Here is a 21,670-nt window from a genome sequence, read left to right as displayed (position 1 = left end):
ATGGAAAGGAAGAGAGAGAATGAAAAGAATGAATAAAAAAGAAAAAGATGATCCGGGTGGGATCATGTCCTATGCGACGGACTGACCGGATGCGTCCGGACGCGTCCGTGAGGCGTCATATCCTCCCCATATTTAAAATAAATATAAGGGTTCGCGGACATCCCAGACATATAAAAACAATATGAAGAATTCGGTTGGGTCATTTTTTCTTCTCTTTTCTGTTCGATCGTTGACAGGACGCGTTCACAAACATATGAGAGGTCATTTGAGGGTCCGGATATAGAGGTTCTAACATCGGATCTTGATCCATAGCAGGCCCGTCTTTGAGGGTGATCCGGGTGCACAACGGATCAGGGCCCCCATTTTTCGTAGGCCCCCAAATTTCTAGGGTAAGTATACATTACATGATTTTTTTTGTAGTGGGCGGCTAGCTCTCTTGGGCTGCAGTTGCGGCCCAAATTCTCTATGCATGTCACGCGACCCTGTACGCACTGGTTCAGATTGATCGCCCGTAGAGACCTAATCTAGCGACGAGTCGACGGCGGTTTCACGTGCTCCTTGCTCCTGCTTCCCCGCAATCAGTTAAGTGCTCATCTGATTCAGTGATTCTGATTGCACGTGTACAGCGATGTAATACACCCCAATCGTTATTTGACCGCACATGCACTCGCACTGCAGCGGCAATTAGCCGACTGTACACTAAAAAATTGAAAAACTGATTACTAAATTTACTAATTATGTTGTGGTCGCACTGAAACAGCAATTAGGGAACGAAAATTTCAAGACCGTGTCTTAAGAGACATACTATAGCGGCGAGTTTCCGACTCGATCGAGGCGGAATTATTGATCAAGGTACCGTTACATGTTGGCATCACTTTTTGTGATAATTACAAAACAATAATTTGATCTATACTTACTTATTGACACTTCGGCAGACGTATTATTTGAACTCATTTACTATAGGTTTCTTAATGAGCAGGAATAATCATGAATTCTCGAAGAACAAAGTGTCAGTCTGGTTGGGAAAAGCGTAAGAACAAAGAGAAAAAAGAAGCAGCAGCTTAGTCTCAAAAAGGTGTTATGGACAGATATGTTGTGAAAGAGACTCCTATTAATTCCGATGACGGTCGTGGTGATGATGTGGTAGAGGTTGAGGCTCACACTACAGAATTTGATGGAGGTGATCAAGGTGTCGATGATGTTGCTATTGGTGACGAAGTTGTCGATGATGCTGGTATTGGTCATGAAGGTAATAATTCTACTAGTGGCGATGATGCTATTGCTATTGATATATTTGATCCAAGAAATTGGGATGGTCTTGATCCTAAAATGATTGATATTCTGGTGCAAAAGGGTCCTAAAAGAGACTTGTCTATCGAGCATGCTCCTAAAGACAAAATTTCTAGAAGGTTTTCTGCATTTTCTTATAAAAGAGATCTCCCAAATGGACAAAAGTGTGACAGAGAATGGCTAGTATACAGCAAACACCTTGATGTTGGAAATATGCCCTAGAGGCAATAATAAATTAGTTATTATTATATTTCTTAGTTTATGATAATCGTTTATTATCCATGCTATAATTGTATTGATTGGAAACACAATACTTGTGTGGATACATAGACAAAACATTGTCCCTAGTAAGCCTCTAGTTGACTAGCTCGTTGATCAAAGATGGTCAAGGTTTCCTGGCCATAGACAAGTGTTGTTGCTTGATAACGGCATCACATCATTAGGAAAATCATGTGATGGACTAGACCCAAACTAATAGACATAGCACGTTGATCGTGTCATTTTATTGCTACTGTTTTCTGCGTGTCAAGTATTTGTTCCTATGACCATGAGATCATATAACTCACTGACACCGGAGGAATGCTTTGTGTGTATCAAACGTCGCAACGTAACTGAGTGACTATAAAGATGCTCTACAGGTATGTCCGAAGGTGTTCGTTGAGTTAGTATGGATCGAGACTGGGATTTGTCACTCCTTGTGACGGAGAGGTATCTCGGGGCCCGCTCGGTAATACAACATCACACACAAGCCTTGCAAGCAAAGTGACTTAGTGTAAGTTGCGGGATCTTGTATTACGGAACGAGTAAAGAGACTTGCCGGTAAACGAGATTGAAATAGGTATGCAAATACTGACGATCGAATCTCGGGCAAGTAACATACCGAAGGACAAAGGGAATGACATACGGGATTATATGAATCCTTGGCACTGAGGTTCAAACGATAAGATCTTCGTAGAATATGTGGGATCCAATATGGGCATCCAGGTCCCGCTATTAGATATTGACCGAGGAGTCACTCGGGTCATGTCTGCATAGTTCTCGAACCCGCATGGTCTGCACACTTAAGGTTCGACGTTGTTTTATGCGTATTTGAGTTATATGGTTGGTTACCGAATGTTGTTCGGAGTCCCGGATGAGATCACGGATGTCACGAGGGTTTCTGGAATGGTCCGGAAACGAAGATTGATATATAGGATGACCTCATTTGATTACCGGAAGGTTTTCGGAGTTACCGGGAATGTACCGGGAATGACGAATGGGTTCCGGGTGTTCACCGGGGGGGGGGGGGGGGCAACCCACCCCGGGGAAGCCCATAGGCCTTGGGGGTGGCGCACCAGCCCTTAGTGGGCTGGTGGGACAGCCCCCTATGCGCCATAGGAAGAAAATCAAAGAGAAAAGAAAAAAAAGAGGAGGTGGGAAAAAGGGGAAGGACTCCTCCTTCCAAACCTAGTTGGATTCGGTTTGGAAGGGGAGGACTCCCCCCTTGGCTCGGCCGAACCCCTTGGGGCCTCTTGATCCCCAAGGCAAGGCTCCCCCTCTTCCCCCTATATATACGGAAGTTTTAGGGCTGATTTGGGACAACTTTTGCCACGGCAGCCCGACCACATACCTCCACGGTTTTACCTCTAGATCGCGTTTCTGCGGAGCTCGGGCGGAGCCCTGCTGAGATTAGATCACCACCAACCTCCGGAGCTCCATCACGATGCCGGAGAACTCATCTACCTCTCCGTCTCTCTTGCTGGATCAAGAAGGCCGAGATCATCGTCGAGCTGTACGTGTGCTGAACACGGAGGTGCCGTCCGTTCGGCACTAGATCGTGGGACTGATCGCGGGACGGTTAGCGGGGCGGATCGAGGGACGTGAGGACGTTCCACTACATCAACCGCGTTCACTAACGCTTCTGCTGTGCGATCTACAAGGGTACGTAGATCGAATATCCCCTCTCGTAGATGGACATCACCATGATAGGTCGTCGTGCGCGTAGGAATTTTTTTGTTTCCCATGCGACGTTCCCCAACAGTGGCATCATGAGCTAGGTTCATGTGTAGATGTCTTTTCGAGTAGAACACAAAAGTTTTTGTGGGCGGTGATGTGCGTTTTGCTGCCCCCCTTAGTCTTTTCTTGATTCCGCGGTATTGTTGAATCGAAGCGGCTTGGACCGACATTACTCGTACGCTTACGAGAGACTGGTTTCATCGCTAAGAGTAACCCCGTTGCTCAAAGATGACTGGCAAGTGTCAGTTTCTCCAACTTTAGTTGAATCGGATTTGACCGAGGTGGTCCTTGGATGAGGTTAAATAGCAATTCATATATCTCCGTTGTGGTGTTTGCGTAAGTAAGATGCGATCCTACTAGATACCCATGGTCACCACGCAAAACATGCAACAACAAAATTAGAGGACGTCTAACTTGTTTTTGCAGGGTATGCTTGTGATGTGATATGGCCAACGATGTGATGTGATATATTGGATGTATGAGATGATCATGTTGTAATAGATAATGTCGACTTGCACGTCGATGGTACGACAACCGGTAGGAGCCATAGGGTTGTCTTTATACTAACGTTTGTGCTTGCAGATGCGTTTACTATTTTGCTAGGATGTAGCTTTAGTAGTAATAGCATGAGTAGCACGACAACCCCGATGGCGACACGTTGATGGAGATCATGGTGTGGCGCCGGTGACAAGAAGATCATGCCGGTGCTTTGGTGATGGAGATCAAGGAGCACGTGATGATGGCCATATCATGTCACTTATGAATTGCATGTGATGTTAATGCTTTTATGCACCTTATTTTGCTTAGAACGACGGTAGCATTATGAGGTGATCTCTCACTAAAATTTCAAGACGAAATTGTGTTCTCCCCGACTGTGCACCGTTGCTACAGTTCTTCGTTTCGAGACACCACGTGATGATCGGGTGTGATAGACTCAACGTTCACATACAACGGGTGCAAAACAGTTGCGCACGCGGAACACTCGGGTTAAGCTTGACGAGCCTAGCATGTGCAGACATGGCCTCGGAACACATGAGACCGAAAGGTCGAGCATGAATCATATAGTTGATATGATTAGCATAGAGATGCTTACCACTGAAACTATTCTCGACTCACGTGATGATCGAACTTGAGATAGTGGATTTGGATCATGTACCACTCAAATGACTAGAGAGATGTACTTTTTGAGTGGGAGTTCTTAAGTAATATGATTAATTGAACTAATTGTCATGAACATAGTCTAATGGTCTTTACGAATTACGATGTAGCTTGCGCTATAGCTCTACTGTTTTTATATGTTCTTAGAGAAAATTTAGTTGAAAGTTGATAGTAGCAAACTTTGAAGAGGATTGTCCTCGTTGCTGCACAGAAGGCTTATGTCCTTAATGCACCACTCAGTGTGCTGCACCCCGAGCGTCGTCTGTGGATGCTGTTAACATCCGACATACACGTTTCTGATGACTACACGATAGTTCAGTGCAAAATACTTAATGGCTTAGAAGCAAGGCGCCGAAGACGTTTTGAAACGTCACGGAACATAAGTGATGTTCTAAAGAGATGAAATTTTGATTTCATGCTCGTGCCCTTGTTAAGAGGTACGAGACCTCCGACAAGATTCTTTGTCCACAAAGTAAAGGAGAAAAGCTCAATCGTTGAGCGTGTGCTCAGATTGTCTGAGTACGACAATCGCTTGAATCAACTGGGGGTTAATCTTCTAGATGAGATAGTGATAGTTCTCCAAAGTCAGTGCCACCAAGCTGTGAGAGCTTCGTGATGAACTATAACATATCAAGGATAGATACAATGATCTTTGAGTGATTCGCGATGTTTGACACTGCGAAAGTAGAAATCAAGGAGGAGCGTCAATAGTTGATGGTTAGTAAAACCACTAAGTTTCGAGAAAGGCAAGGGCTAGAAGGGATACTTCATGAAACGGCAAAACAGTTGCTGCACTAATGAAGAGACCCAAGATTAAACCCAAACCTGAGACTAAGTGCTTCTGTAATGAGGAGAACAGTCACTGATCGAGGCGGAGCAACTCTAGATACTTGGTAGATAAGTAGGCTGGCAAAAGTCGAAAGAAGTATATTTGATATACATGATGTGTACTTTACTAGTACTCCTAGTAGCATGAGGGTATTGGATACCGGTTCGGTTGCTAAGTGATTAGTAACACGAAATGATAGCTATGGCACAAACGGAGACTAGCTAAAGGCGAGGTGACGATACGTGTTGGAAGTGTTTCCAAGATTGATATGATCAAAACGTCGCACGCTCCCTCTACCATCGGGATTGGTGTTAAACCTAAATAATTGTTATTTGATGCTTGCGTTAAGCATGAACATGATTTGATCGTGTTTATTGCAATACGATTATTCATTTAAAGAGAATAATGGTTACTCTATTTGCTTGAATAATCACCTTCAATGGTTTATTGAATTTCGATCGTAGTGTTACACATGTTCATAATATTGGTGCCAAAAGACACGAGGTAATGATGATAGTACCACTTACTTGTGGCACTGCCACTTGAGTCATGTTGGTATAAATTGCATGAAGAGGCTCCATGCTGATGGATCTTTATACTCACTTGATTTTGAATCACTAGTGACATGCAAATCATACCACATGAGCAAGGCCTTGTTTTCATTGAGATGAAACAAGATAGTAACTTGTTGGAAGTGATACATTTTGATGTATGTAGTCCAATAGGTGCTGAGGCACGCAGTGGATATCATTATGTTCTTACTTCAATGACGATTTGAGCAGATACAAGAGTATTTACTTAATGAATCACAAGTCTGAAATATTGAAAGGTTCAATTCTGTTTCAGGAGTGAAGTTCGTCGTAACAAGAGGATAAACTGTCTACGATATGATCATAGAAATGAATATCTCAGCTACGAGTTTTGGTACGCAGTTAAGACAATGTGGAAATTGTTTCGCAGTTCATGCCACCTGGAACATCATAGTGTGATGATGTGTCTGAACGTCATAGCCATGCACTATTTGGTATGGTGCATGCTATGATGTCTCTTATCGAATTACCACTATCATTTATGGGTTATGCATTAGAGACAACCGCATTCACTTTAAATAGGGCACCGCGTATTTCCGTTGAGATGACACAGTATAGACTGAGGTTTAGAGAAATCTAAACTGTCGTTTCTTGAAAGTTTGGGGCTTCGACACTTATGTGAAAAAGTTTCAGTTTGATAAACTCGAACCCAAAGCGGATAAATGCATCTTCATAGGATATCCAAAACAGTTGGGTACATCTCCTATCTCAGATCCGAAAGCAAAGTGTTTGTTTCTAGAAATGGATCCTTTCTCGAGGAAAGGTTTCTCTCGAAAGAATTGAGTGGGAGGGTGGTAGAACCTGATGAGGTTATTGAACCATCACTTCGACCAGTGTGTAGCAGGGCGCAGGAAGTTGTTCCTGTGGCGCCTACACCAATTGAAGTGAAAGCTGATGATGGTGATCATCGAGCATCAGATCAAGTTACTACAAGCCTCGTAGGTTGACAAGGTCGCGTACTACTGCAGAGTGGTACGGTAACCCTGTCTTGGAGGTCATGTTGTTGAGCAACAATGAACCTACGAGTTATGGAGAAAGCAATGGTGGGCCCGGATTCCGACAAATGGCTGGAAGCCATGAAATCCGAGAGAGGATCCATGTATGAAAACAAAGTGTAGACTTTGGAAGAACTACTTGATGGTCATAGGACTATTGAGTAAAGATGGATCTTTAAAAGGAAGACAGACGATGATGGTGATATGTCACTATTAAGAAAATCTCGACTTGTCGCAAAGATGTTTCCGACAAGATCAAACAGTTGACTATGATGAGACTTTCTCACTCGTAGCGATGCTAAAAGTCTGTTAGAATTATCTTAGTAGTTGCTGCATTATTTATGAAATATTGCACATAGGATGTCAAAACATTGTTTCCTCGACGGTTTCCTTGAGGAAACATTGTATGTGATACAACCAGGAGGTTTTGTCGATCCTAAAGATACTAGCAAGTATGCAAGCTCCAACGATTCTTCAATGGACTGGTGCAAGCATCTCGGAGTTGGAATATACGCTTTGATGAGATGATCAAAGATTTTGGGTTTGTACAAGGTTTATGAGAAACTTGTATTTCCAAAGAAGTGAGTGGGAGCACTATAGAATTTCTGATAAGTATATGTGGTTGACATATTGTGGATCAGAAGTAATGTAGAATTTCTGTAAAGCATACAAGGTTGTTTGAAAGGAGTTTTTCAAAGGAATACCTGGATTGCGCTACTTGAACGTTGAGCATCAAAGATCTATGGAGATAGATCGAAAGCGCTTAATAGAAGTTTCAACAAGATGCATGCCTTGACAAGTTTTTGAAGGAGTTCAAAATAGATCAGCAAAGAAGGAGTTCTTGGTTGCGTTGTGAGGTGAGAATTTGAGTAAGACTCAAAACCCGACCCCGGCAGAATAAAGAGAATAGACGAAGGTCGTCTTATATGCCTTGGCCGTAGAATCTAAAGTATGCCATGCTGGGTACCGCACCTGATGTGTGCCTAGACTCAAAGTCTGTTGAGAGGTACAAAGAGTGATCCATGATTGAACCACTAGCAGCGGTCAAAATTTATCCTTAGTAACTGATGGGCTAAGGAATTTTTCTTGATTATGGAGGTGGTTAAAGAGTTCGTCGTAAAGGGTTACGTCGATGCAAGCTTTGATACTAATCCGAATAACTATGAGTAGTGAAACGGATTCGTATAGTAGAGTAGATATTTGGAGTATTTCCGAATAGCACATAGTAGCAGCATCTATAAGATGACATAAAGATTTTTAAAGAACACACGGATCTGAAAGTTTCAGAACCGTTGACTAAAACCTCTCTCACGAGCAAAACGTGATCAGACCCCATAACTATATGGGTGTTGGATTCGTTGGAATCACATGGTGATGTGAACTAGATTATTGACTCTAGTGCAAGTGGGAGACTGTTGGAAATATGCCCTAGAGGCAATAATAAATTAGTTATTATTATATTTCTTAGTTCATGATAATCGTTTATTATCCATGCTATAATTGTATTGATTGGAAACACAATACTTGTGTGGATACATAGACAAAACACTGTCCCTAGTAAGCCTCTAGTTGACTAGCTCGTTGATCAAAGATGGTCAAGGTTTCCTGGCCATAGGCAAGTGTTGTTGCTTGATAACGGGATCACATCATTAGGAGAATCATGTGATGGACTAGACCCAAACTAATAGACGTAGCATGTTGATCGTGTCATTTTGTTGCTACTGTTTTCTGCGTGTCAAGTATTTGTTCCTATGACCATGAGATCATATAACTCACTGACACCGGAGGAATGCTTTGTGTGTATCAAACGTCGCAACGTAACTGAGTGACTATAAAGATGCTCTACAGGTATGTCCGAAGGTGTTCGTTGAGTTAGTATGGATCGAGACTGGGATTTGTCACTCCGTGTGATGGAGAGGTATCTCGGGGCCCACTCGGTAATACAACATCACACACAAGCCTTGCAAGCAAAGTGACTTAGTGTAAGTTGCGGGATCTTGTATTACGGAACGAGTAAAGAGACTTGCCGGTAAACGAGATTGAAATAGGTATGCGGATACTGACGATCGAATCTCAGGCAAGTAACATACCGAAGGACAAAGGGAATGACATACGGGATTATATGAATCCTTGGCACTGAGGTTCAAACGATAAGATCTTCGTAGAATATGTGGGATCCAATATGGGCATTCAGGTCCCGCTATTAGATATTGACCGAGGAGTCACTCGGGTCATGTCTGCATAGTTCTCGAACCCGCAGGGTCTGCACACTTAAGGTTCGACGTTGTTTTATGCGTATTTGAGTTATATGGTTGGTTACCGAATGTTGTTCGGAGTCCCGGATGAGATCACGGACGTCACGAGGGTTTCCGGAATGGTCCGGAAACGAAGATTGATATATAGGATGACCTCATTTGATTACCGGAAGGTTTTCGGAGTTACCGGGAATGTACCGGGAATGACGAATGGGTTCCGGGTGTTCACCGGGGGGGGGGCAACCCACCCCGGGGAAGCCCATAGGCCTTGGGGGTGGCGCTGACAGCCCAAGAAGGCCCTATGTGTTGGAGAACGTCGTATGGGAAACAAAAATTTTCCTACGCGCACGAAGACCTATCATGGTGATGTCCATCTACGAGAGGGGATGAGTTATCTACGTACCCTCGTAGATCGTACAGCAGAAGCGTTAGAGAACGCAGTTGATGTAGTGGAACGTACTCACGTCCCTTGATCCGCCCCGCGAACAATCCCGCGATCAGTCCCACGATCTAGTACCGAACGGACGACACCTCCGCGTTCAGCACACGTACAGCTCGACGATGATCTCGGCCTTCTTGATCCAGCAAGAGAGACGGAGAGGTAGAAGAGTTCTCCGGCAGCGTGACGGCGCTCCGGAGGTTGGTGATGATCTTGTCTCAGCAGGGCTCCGCCCGAGCTCCGCAGAAACGCGATCTAGAGGAAAAACTATGGAGGTATGTGGTCGGGCAGCCGTGAGAAAGTCGTCTCAAATCCGCCCTAAAAGCCCCATATATATAGGAGGAGCGAGGGGGACCTTGCCTTGGGGTCCAAGGGACCCTCAAGGGGTCGGCCGAGCCAAGGGGGGGAGGACTCCCCCCCCCAAACCGAGTTGGACTTGGTTTGGTGGGAGGAGTCCCCCTCCCTTCCCACTTCCTCCCTCTTTTTTTTCTTTTCCTTTGATTTCCTTCTCTTGGCGCATAGGCCCCCTTGGGGCTGTCCCACCAGCCCACTAAGGGCTGGTGTGTCTCCCCAAAGCCTATGGGCTTCCCCGGGGTGGGTTGCCCCCCCCGGTGAACTCCGGAACCCATTCGTCATTCCCGGTACATTCCCGGTAACTCCGAAAACCTTCCGGTAATCAAATGAGGTCATCCTATATATCAATCTTCATTTCCGGACCATTACGGAAACCCTCGTGACGTCCGTGATCTCATCCGGGACTCCGAACAACATTCGGTAACCAACCATATAACTCAAATACGCATAAAACATCGTCGAACCTTAAGTGTGCAGACCCTGCGGGTTCGAGAACTATGTAGACATGACCCGAGAGACTCCTCGGTCAGTATCCAATAGCGGGACCTGGATGCCCATATTGGATCCTACATATTCTACGAAGATCTTATCGTTTGAACCTCAGTGCCAAGGATTCGTATAATCCCGTATGTCATTCCCTTTGTCCTTCGGTATGTTACTTGCCCGAGATTCGATCGTCAGTATCCGCATACCTATTTCAATCTCGTTTACCGGCAAGTCTCTTTACTCGTTCCTTAATACAAGATCCCGCAACTTACACTAAGTTACATTGCTTGCAAGGCTTGTGTGTGATGTTGTATTACCGAGTGGGCCCCGAGATACCTCTCCGTCACACGGAGTGACAAATCCCAGTCTTGATCCATACTAAATCAACTAACACCTTCGGAGATACCTGTAGAGCATCTTTATAGTCACCCAGTTACGTTGCGACGTTTGATACACACAAAGCATTCCTCCGGTGTCAGTAAGTTATATGATCTCATGGTCATAGGAATAAATACTTGACACGCAGAAAACAGTAGCAACAAAATGACACGATCAACATGCTACGTCTATTAGTTTGGGTCTAGTCCATCACGTGATTCTCCCAATGACGTGATCCAGTTATCAAGCAACAACACCATGTTCATAATCAGAAGACACTGATTATCATCGATCAACTGGCTAGCCAACTAGAGGCATGCTAGGGACGGTGTTTTGTCTATGTATCCACACATGTAAATGAGTCTTCATTCAATACAATTATAGCATGGATAATAAACTATTATCTTGATACAGGAATTATAATAATAACTATATATTTATTATTGCCTCTAGGGCATAATTCCAACAAAGCATGCCTCCGGTGTCAGTGAGTTATATGATCTCATGGTCATAGGAATAAATACTTGACACGCAGAAAACAGTAGCAACAAAATGACACGATCAACATGCTACGTCTATTAGTTTGGGTCTAGTCCATCATGTGATTCTCCCAATGACGTGATCCAGTTATCAAGCAACAACACCTTGTTCATAATCAGAAGACACTGACTATCATCGATCAACTGGCTAGCCAACTAGATGCATGCTAGGGACGGTGTTTTGTCTATGTATCCACACATGTAAATGAGTCTTCATTCAATACAATTATAACATGGATAATAAAGTATTATCTTGATACAGGAATTATAATAATAACTATATTTATTATTGCCTCTAGGGCATAATTCGAACAGTCTCCCACTTGCACTAGAGTCAATAATCTAGCCCTCACATCACCATGTGAATTACATTGTAATAAATCTAACACCCATACAGTTCTGGTGTCGATCATCTTTTGGCCGTGGAAGAGGTTTAGTCAGCGGGTCTGCTACATTCAGATCCGTGTGCACTTTGCATATATTTGCGTCCTCTTCCTCGACGTAGTCGCGGATGAGGTTGAAGCGTCGTTTGATGTGTCTGGTCTTCTTGTGAAACCGTGGTTCCTTTGCTAAGGCAATGACACCAGTGTTGTCACAGAACAAGGTTATTGGATTCAGTGCGCTTGGCACCACTCCAAGATCCGTCATGAACTGCTTCATCCAGACACCCTCCTTAGCCACCTCCGAGGCAGCGATGTACTCCGCTTCACATGTAGAATCTGCTACGACGCTTTGCTTGGAACTGCACCAGCTTACTGCACCCCCATTAAGAATAAATACGTATCCGGTTTGCGACTTAGAGTCGTCCGGATCTGTGTCAAAGCTTGCATCGACGTAACCTTTTACGGCGAGCTCTTCGTCACCTCCATACACGAGAAACATCTCCTTAGTCCTTTTCAGGTACTTCAGGATATTCTTGACCGCTGTCCAGTGATCCACTCCTGGATTACTCTGGAACCTACCTGCCATACTTATGGCCAGGCTAACATCCGGTCTAGTGCACAACATCGCATACATGATAGAACCTATGGCCGAAGCATAGGGGACGGAGCGCATATGCTCTCTATCTTCATCAGTTGCTGGGCACTAAGTCTTACTCAATCTTGTACCTTGTAAAACTGGCAAGAACCCTTTCTTGGACTGTTCCATTTTGAACCTTTTCAAAATTTTATCAAGGTATGTGCTTTGTGAAAGTCCTATCAGGCGTTTTGATCTATCCCTATAGATCTTAATGCCTAGAATGTAAGCAGCTTCTCCTAGGTCCTTCATAGAGAAACTTTTATTCAAGTAACCTTTTATGCTCTCCAAAAGCTCTACGTTGTTTCCAATCAGTAATATGTCATCCACATATAATATTAGAAACGCCACAGAGCTCCCACTCAATTTCTTGTAAATACAAGATTCTCCAACCACTTGTATAAACCCAAATGCTTTGATCACCTCATCAAAGCGTTTGTTCCAACTCCGAGATGCTTGCACCAGTCCATAAATGGATTGCTGGAGCTTGCACACCTTGTCAGCATTTTTAGGATCGACGAAACCTTCGGGTTGCATCATATACAACTCTTCCTTAAGGAAACCGTTAAGGAACGCCGTTTTGACATCCATCTGCGAGATTTCATAATCGAAAAATGCAGCTATTGCTAACATGATTCTGACGGACTTAAGCATCACTACGGGTGAGAAGGTCTCATCGTAGTCAACTCCTGGAACTTGTGAAAAACCCTTTGCCACAAGTAGAGCTTTATAAACAGTCACATTACCGTCAGCGTCCGTCTTCTTCTTAAAGATCCATTTGTTCTGAATAGCCTTGCGGCCCTCAGGTAGTATCTCCAAAGTCCACACTTTGTTCTCATACATGGATCCTATCTCGGATTTCATGGCTTCTAGCCATTTGTTGGAATCTGGGCCCACCATTGCTTCTTCATAATTTGCAGGTTCATTGTTGTCTAACAACATGATTGATAAGACGGGATTACCGTACCACTCTGGAGCAGCGCGTGATCTCGTCAACCTGCGTGGTTCAACAGAAACTTGAACTGGAGTTTCATGATCATCATCATTAACTTCTTCCTCAACCGGCGTTGCAACGACAGAGGTTTCCCCTTGCCCTGCGCCACCATCCAGAGGGATGAGAGGTTCGACAACCTCGTCAAGTTCTATCTTCCTCCCACTCAATTCTCTCGAGAGAAACTCCTTCTCGAGAAAAGTTCCGTTCTTAGCAACAAACACTTTGCCCTCGGATTTGAGATAGAAGGTGTATCCAACTGTCTCTTTTGGGTAACCTATGAAGACGCACTTTTCCGCTTTGGGTTCCAGCTTTTCAGGCTGAAGCTTTTTGACATAAGCATCACATCCCCAAACTTTAAGAAACGACAACTTTGGCCTTTTGCCATACCACAGTTTGTATGGTGTCGTCTCAACGGATTTCGATGGTGCCCTATTTAAAGTGAATGCAGCTATTTCTAATGCATAACCCCAAAATGATAACGGCAAATCAGTAAGAGACATTATAGATCGCACCATCTCTAACAAAGTACGATTACGACGTTCGGACACACCATTACGCTATGGTGTTCCAGGCGGTGTTAACTGCGAAACAATTCCACATTGTCTTAAGTGAGTACCAAACTCGAAACTCAGATATTCACCCCCACGACCAGACCGTAGGAACTTGATCTTCTTGTTACGATGATTTTCCACTTCACTCTGAAATTGCTTGAACTTTTCAAATGTTTCAGACTTGTGCTTCATCAAGTAGACATAACCATATCTACTTAAATCGTCAGTGAAGGTGAGAAAATAACGATATCCGCCGCGTGCCTCCATGCTCATTGGACCACACACATCGGTATGTATGATTTCCAACAAGTCACTTGCACGCTCCATTGTTCCGGAGAACGGAGTCTTAGTCATCTTGCCCATGAGGCATGGTTCGCACGTGTCAAGTGAATCAAAGTCAAGTGACTCCAAAAGTCCATCAGCATGGAGTTTCTTCATGCGCTTTACACCAATATGACCCAAGCGGCAGTGCCACAAAAATATGGCGCTATCGTTGTTTACTCTAACTCTTTTGGTCTCAGTGTTATGTATATGCGTATCGCTATCAAGATTCAATATGAACAATCCTCTCACATTCGGTGCATGACCATAAAAGATGTTACTCATAGAAATAGAACAACCATTATTCTCAGACTTAAAAGAGTAACCGTCTCGCAATAAACAAGATCCAGATATAATGTTCATGCTCAACGCAGGCACTAAATAACAATGATTTAAGTTCATCACTAATCCCGATGGTAGTTGAAGTGACACTGTGCCGACGGCGATTGCATCAACCTTGGAACCGTTTCCTACGCGCATCGTCACTTCGTCTTTCGCCAGCCTTCGTCTATTCCGCAGTTCCTGCTTCGAGTTGCAAATGTGAGCAACAGAACCGGTATCAAATACCCACGCACTACTACGAGAGCCGGTTAAGTACACATCAATAACATGTATATCAAATATACCTGATTTTTCTTTGCCCGCCTTCTTATCTGCCAGATACTTGGGGCAATTGCGCTTCCAGTGACCCATACCCTTGCAATAGAAGCACTCTGTTTCAGGCTTAGGTCCAGCTTTGGGTTTCTTCGGCGGATTGGCAACAGGCTTGCCGCTCTTCTTCGAATTGCCCTTCTTGCCTTTGCCGTTTCTCTTGAAACTAGTGGTCTTGCTCACCATCAACACTTGATGCTCTTTACGGAGTTCAGACTCTGCGACTTTCAGCATCGCAAACAACTCGCCGGGAGACTTGTTCATCCCTTGCATGTTGTAGTTCAACACAAAGCCTTTATAGCTTGGCGGCAGTGATTGAAGGATTCTGTCAGTGATAGCTTCTTGCGGGAGTTCAATCCCCAGTTCAGCTAGACGGTTTGAGTACCCAGACATTTTGAGCACATGTTCACTGACAGACGAGTTTTCCTCCATCTTGCAAGCATAGAATTTATCGGAGGTCTCATACCTCTCGATCCGGGCGTTCTTCTGAAAGATAAACTTCAACTCCTGGAACATCTCAAATGCTCCATGACGCTCAAAGCGACGTTGAAGTCCCGGTTCCAAGCCATACAAGACTGCACATTTAACTATTGAGTAGTCCTCCTTACGTGCTAACCAAGCGTTCTTAACATCCTGATCAGCCGTAGCGGGTGGTTCATCTCCTAGCGCAGCATTAAGGACATAATCCTTCTTTCCAGCTTGTAAGATTAGCTTAAGATTACGAGCCCAGTCTACAAAGTTGCTTCCATCATCTTTCAACTTAGCTTTCTCTAGGAACGTATTAAAATTCAGGATGACACTTGCGTGAGCCATGATCTACAACACAAATATATTCAAAGTGGACTTAGACTATGTTCAAGATAATTAGAGTTCAACTTAATCAAATTATATGCTAAACTCCCACTCAAAAAGTACATCTCTCTAGTCATTTGAGTGGTTCATGATCCACTTACACTATCCCAAGTCCGATCATCACGTGAGTTGAGTATAGTTTCAGTGGTAAGCATCCCTATGCTAATCATATCAACTATATGATTCATGATCGACCTTTCGGTCTCATGTGTTCCGAGGCCATGTCTGCACATGCTAGGCTCGTCAAGCTTAACCCGAGTGTTCCGCGTGCGCAACTGTTTTGCACCCGTTGTATGTGAACGTTGAGTCTATCACACCCGATCATCACGTGGTGTCTCGAAACGACGAACTGTAGCAACGGTGCACAGTCGGGGAGAACACAATTTCGTCTTGAAATTTTAGTGAGAGATTACCTCATAATGCTACCGTCGTTCTAAGAAAAATAAGGTGCATAAAAGGATTAACATCACATGCAATTCATAAGTGACATGATATGGCCATCATCACGTGCTTCTTGATCTCCATCACCAAAGCACCAGCACGATCTTCTTGTCACCGGCGCCACACCATGATCATCCATCAACGTGTTGCCATCGTGGTTGTCGTGCTACTTATGCTATTACTACTAAAGCTACATCCTAGCAAAATAGTAAACGCATCTGCAAGCACATATGTTAGTATAAAGACAACCCTATGGCTCCTGCCGGTTGCCGTACCATCGACGTGCAAGTCGATATTTCTATTACAACATGATCATATCATACATCCAATATATCACATCACATCGTTGGCCATATCACATCACAAGCATACCCTGCAAAAACAAGTCAGACGTCCTCTAATTTTGTTGTTGCATGTTTTACGTGGTGACCAAGGGTATCTAGTAGGATCGCATCTTACTTACGCAAACACCACAACGGAGATATATGAGTTGCTATTTAACCTCATCCAAGGACCTCCTCGGTCAAATCCGATTCAACTAAAGTTGGAGAAACCGTCACTTGCCAGTCATCTTTGAGCAAAGGGGGTTACTCGTAACGATGAAACCAGTCTCTCGTAAGCATACGAGTAATGTCGGTCCAAGCCGCTTCAATCCAACAATACCGCGGAATCAAGAAAAGACTAAGGAGGGCAGCAAAACGCACATCACCTCCCACAAAAACTTTTGTGTTCTACTCGAGAAGACATCTACGCATGAACCTAGCTCTGATACCACTGTTGAAGAACGTCGCATGGGAAACAAAAAATTTCCTACGCGCACGAAGACCTATCATGGTGATGTCCATCTACGAGAGGGGATATTCGATCTACGTACCCTTGTAGATCGCACAGCAGAAGCGTTAGTGAACGCGGTTGATGTAGTGGAACGTCCTCACGTCCCTCGATCCGCCCCGCGAACCGTCCCGCGATCAGTCCCACGATCTAGTGCCGAACAGACGGCACCTCCGCGTTCAGCACACGTACAGCTCGACGATGATCTCGGCCTTCTTGATCCAGCAAGAGAGACGGAGAGGTAGATGAGTTCTCCGGCAGCGTGACGGCGCTCCGGAGGTTGGTGGTGATCTAATCTCAGCAGGGCTCCGCCCGAGCTCCGCAGAAACGCGATCTAGAGGTAAAACCGTGGAGGTATGTGGTCGGGCTGCCGTGGCAAAAGTTGTCCCAAATAAGCCCTAAAACCTCCGTATATAGGGGGAAGAGGGGGAGCCTTGCCTTGGGGCTCAAGAGGCCCCAAGGGGGTCGGCCGAGCCAAGGGGGGGAGTCCTCCCCTTCCAAACCGAATCCAACTAGGTTTGGAAGGAGGAGTCCTTCCCCTTTTTCCCACCTCCTCTTTTTTTCTTTTCTGATTGATTTTCTTCCTATGGCGCATAGTGTTGGAATTATGCCCTAGAGGCAATAATAAATGTATAGTTATTATTATAATTCTTCTATCAAGATAATAGTTTATTATCCATGCTATAATTGTATTGAATGAAGACTCATTTACATGTGTGGATACATAGACAAAACACCGTCCCTAGCATGCCTCTAGTTGGCTAGCCAGTTGATCGATGATAGTCAGTGTCTTCTGATTATAAACAAGGTGTTGTTGCTTGATAACTGGATCACGTCATTGGGAGAATCACGTGATGGACTAGACCCAAACTAATAGACGTAGCATGTTGATCGTGTCATTTTGTTGCTACTGTTTTCTGCGTGTCAAGTATTTATTCCTATGACCATGAGATCATATAACTCACTGACACCGGAGGAATGCTTTGTGTGTATCAAACGTCGCAACGTAACTGGGTGACTATAAAGATGCTCTACAGGTATCTCCGAAGGTGTTAGTTGATTTAGTATGGATCAAGACTGGGATTTGTCACTCCGTGTGACGGAGAGGTATCTCGGGGCCCACTCGGTAATACAACATCACACACAAGCCTTGCAAGCAATGTAACTTAGTGTAAGTTGCGGGATCTTGTATTACGGAACGAGTAAAGAGACTTGCCGGTAAACGAGATTGAAATAGGTATGCGGATACTGACGATCGAATCTCGGGTAAGTAACATACCGAAGGACAAAGGGAATGACATACGGGATTATACGAATCCTTGGCACTGAGGTCAAACGATAAGATCTTCGTAGAATATGTAGGATCCAATATGGGCATCCAGGTCCCGCTATTGGATATTGACCGAGGAGTCTCTCGGGTCATGTCTACATAGTTCTCGAACCTGCAGGGTCTGCACACTTAAGGTTCGACGATGTTTTATGCGTATTTGAGTTATATGGTTGGTTACCGAATGTTGTTCGGAGTCCCGGATGAGATCACGGACGTCACGAGGGTTTCCGGAATGGTCCAGAAACGAAGATTGATATATAGGATGACCTCATTTGATTACCGGAAGGTTTTCGGAGTTACTGGGAATGTACCGGGAATGACGAATGGGTTCCGGGAGTTCACCGGGGGGGGGGGGGCAACCCACCCCGGGGAAGCCCATAGGCTTTGGGGAGACACACCAGCCCTTAGTGGGCTGGTGGGACAGCCCCAAGGGGGCCTATGCGCCAAGAGAAGGAAATCAAAGGAAAAGAAAAAAAAAGAGGGAGGAAGTGGGAAGGGAGGGGGACTCCTCCCACCAAACCAAGTCCAACTCGGTTTGGGGGGTGAGTCCTCCCCCCCTTGGCTCGGCCGACCCCTTGAGGGTCCCTTGGACCCCAAGGCAAGGTCCCCCTCCCTCCTCCTATATATATGGGGCTTTTAGGGCGGATTTGAGACGACTTTCTCACGGCTACCCGACCACATACCTCCACGGTTTTACCTCTAGATCGCGTTTCTGCGGAGCTCGGGCGGAGCCCTGCTGAGATTAGATCACCACCAACCTCCGGAGCGCCGTCACGCTGCCGGAGAACTCATCTACCTCTCCGTCTCTCTTGCTGGATCAAGAAGGCCGAGATCATCGTCGAGCTGTACGTGTGCTGAACGCGGAGGTGCCGTCTGTTCGGCACTAGATCGTGGGACTGATCGCGGGACGGTTCGCGGGGCGGATCGAGGGACGTGAGGACGTTCCACTACATCAACCGCGTTCACTAACGCTTCTGCTATGCGATCTACAAGGGTACGTAGATCGAATATCCCCTCTCGTAGATGGACATCACCATGATAGGTCTTCGTGCGCATAGGAAATTTTTTGTTTCCCATGCGACGTTCCCCAACACTTGAAAAGGTATTTTGTTTTTGCTGCAAATTATTGAGAAAAGGACTTGTGAGAGGAATGCTAGCAAATGAGGGTTTTGGTGACTGGATGCATCTCAGCCATAGACTTAGAGAGCATGAAACTAGTAAAGAGCATGAAACTAGTAAAGAGCATGTCACAAATATGACATCGTGGTATGTCATGCGTATGAGGTTGCAGAATAATCAAACTATTGATAAAGTTGCTCAGCGAGAACTTGACAAAGAAAAGGAGCATTGGAGCTAGAAAAGTTTTGTACAGGATTCTCTTGATTGTACAATTTCTTGGAGAACACAACATAGCATTCTGTGGCAGCAATAGCAAGTTGTACCAAAAGAGTAATGGCAATTTCTTAGGACTTGTTCAAATATTGGCTGAATTTGATCCAGTTATGAAAGAGCATATTGAACGCATCACCAATGAAAAAATGCGTGATCATTATCTTGGTCCTTTGATCCAAAATGAGTTAATAAGTTTGTTGGCTAGTGCAATCAGGTCTATAATCATTGGAAAGGTAAAAGAGGCAAAGTACTTCTGTGTCATACTTCATTGTACTCCAGATGCAAGTCATCAAGAACAAATGTCCTTGATAATAAGGTATGTTGATACATCTTCAGATTCAGTCTGCATTGAAGAATCCTTCTTAGGTTTTTTGGATGTGAATGATACCACCAGACAAGGATTGTTTGATGTTTTACAGCAGGAGTTAAAGAATCTTGACCTTGATATAGACAATGTGAGAGGGCAGGGATATGATAATGGGTCAAATATGAAAGGAAAACATCAAGGGGTGCAGAAAAAACTGTTGGATATGAATCCAAGAGCTTTTTATTCAGCTTGCGGTTGTCACAGTCTTAATTTAACACTATGTGATATGGCAAACTCTTGTGATAAAGCAAAAACGTTTTTTGTAGTTATACAACACATCTATACAACATTTTCTAATTCAACTAAGAGGTGGAAAATTCTTAAAGATAACATAACCGGACTGACTCTCAAGTCATTGTCATCTACACGTTGGGAGAGTCGCGTTGACAGTGTTAAAGCTATAAGGTTTCAAATCCCAGAAATAAGGGAGGCTTTGTTACAAGTGGCTGAAACTGATAAGGATCCATTGACAAAGAGTCGAGCTCAATCATTAGCAGAACATGAACTTGGTGAATTTGAATTTGTAGCATCATTAATCATCTGGTACGAAATACTATATGCTATTAATATGATCAACAAGCAACTTCAGTCAAAGGATATGATTATTGATATTGCAATTGAGTCTGTACATGGGCTGGTTTCCTTTTTCACCAAGTATAGAGAAACTGGCTTTCCAAAAGCATTGGGGTCTGCAAAAGAAATTGCAATGGAGCTGGATATCCCCCTAGTGTTCCGCAGCAAGCGTAAAATCAAAAGAAAAGGACAATTTGATGAGGCCACAGATGACACATCTATTGATCTACAATCTAAAGAGGAGTCATTCAGAGTCAATTATTTTATACCTATTGTTGATCAAGCTATAGCTTCACTTAAGAGGAGATTTGAACAATATTAGGTGTTTGAGGAAACTTTTGGTTTCTTGTTTACTTCTGATAGGCTGCGATCAATTGATGATGATAGTTTGAAGGCTGCTTGTCTTAATCTTGAGAATGCACTTAAGAGGAAAGAACACGAGGATATTGATGGGAATAAGATTCCAGAACATAAGGATATTGACGGGGCGGAATTGTTTATTGAGCTAACCTACATCCAAGATTTACTTGAGAAATCCATGGGTCCTATTGATATTTTGAACTATTTGAAGAAGTGCCCCTATTTACGTGTTGCTAATATTGCACACAGAATTTTGTTAACCGTTCCGGTTATGGTTTCATCGACAGAAAGAAGTTCTCCAAACTCAAGTTGTTGAAATCTTATTTGCGGTCCACTATGATGCAAGAAAGGATCAATAGATTGGCGACAATAGCACTTGAAAATGATATCCTAGTAGATATGATTGAAAATTAATTATGAAGATATGATTAATTATGAAGATATTCTAGACAAGATTAATTATGAAGATATCCTAGACAATATTAATTATGAAGATATGATTGAAGATTAATTATGAAGATATTCCATAGGTCGCGGAGCCATTTTCTCCTCCAACAGCCACACCCTGTGTTGCCCACCAGCGCCGGCCGAACCACGCCCCCTACCACCCGTGGCCGATGGCGCTGCCATGCATCACCCTGCCCTGCTTGAGCAGCTGCCCCAGCTCTCGGGCTTTCCTCTA

The 21,670-nt window shown here is 44.1% G+C and overlaps 1 pseudogene; it reads left to right on the top strand.

The window, feature by feature from the left end:
* Positions 1-1,080: 1,080 nt before the first annotated feature.
* Positions 1,081-21,304, top strand: LOC123428749 (annotated as a pseudogene).
* Positions 21,305-21,670: the final 366 nt, after the last annotated feature.

The sequence above is a fragment of the Hordeum vulgare genome, chromosome 2H (assembly GCF_904849725.1).
Source record: "Hordeum vulgare subsp. vulgare chromosome 2H, MorexV3_pseudomolecules_assembly, whole genome shotgun sequence".
NCBI lineage: Eukaryota > Viridiplantae > Streptophyta > Magnoliopsida > Poales > Poaceae > Hordeum > Hordeum vulgare.
This window is presented reverse-complemented; position numbering and strand designations above follow the sequence as displayed.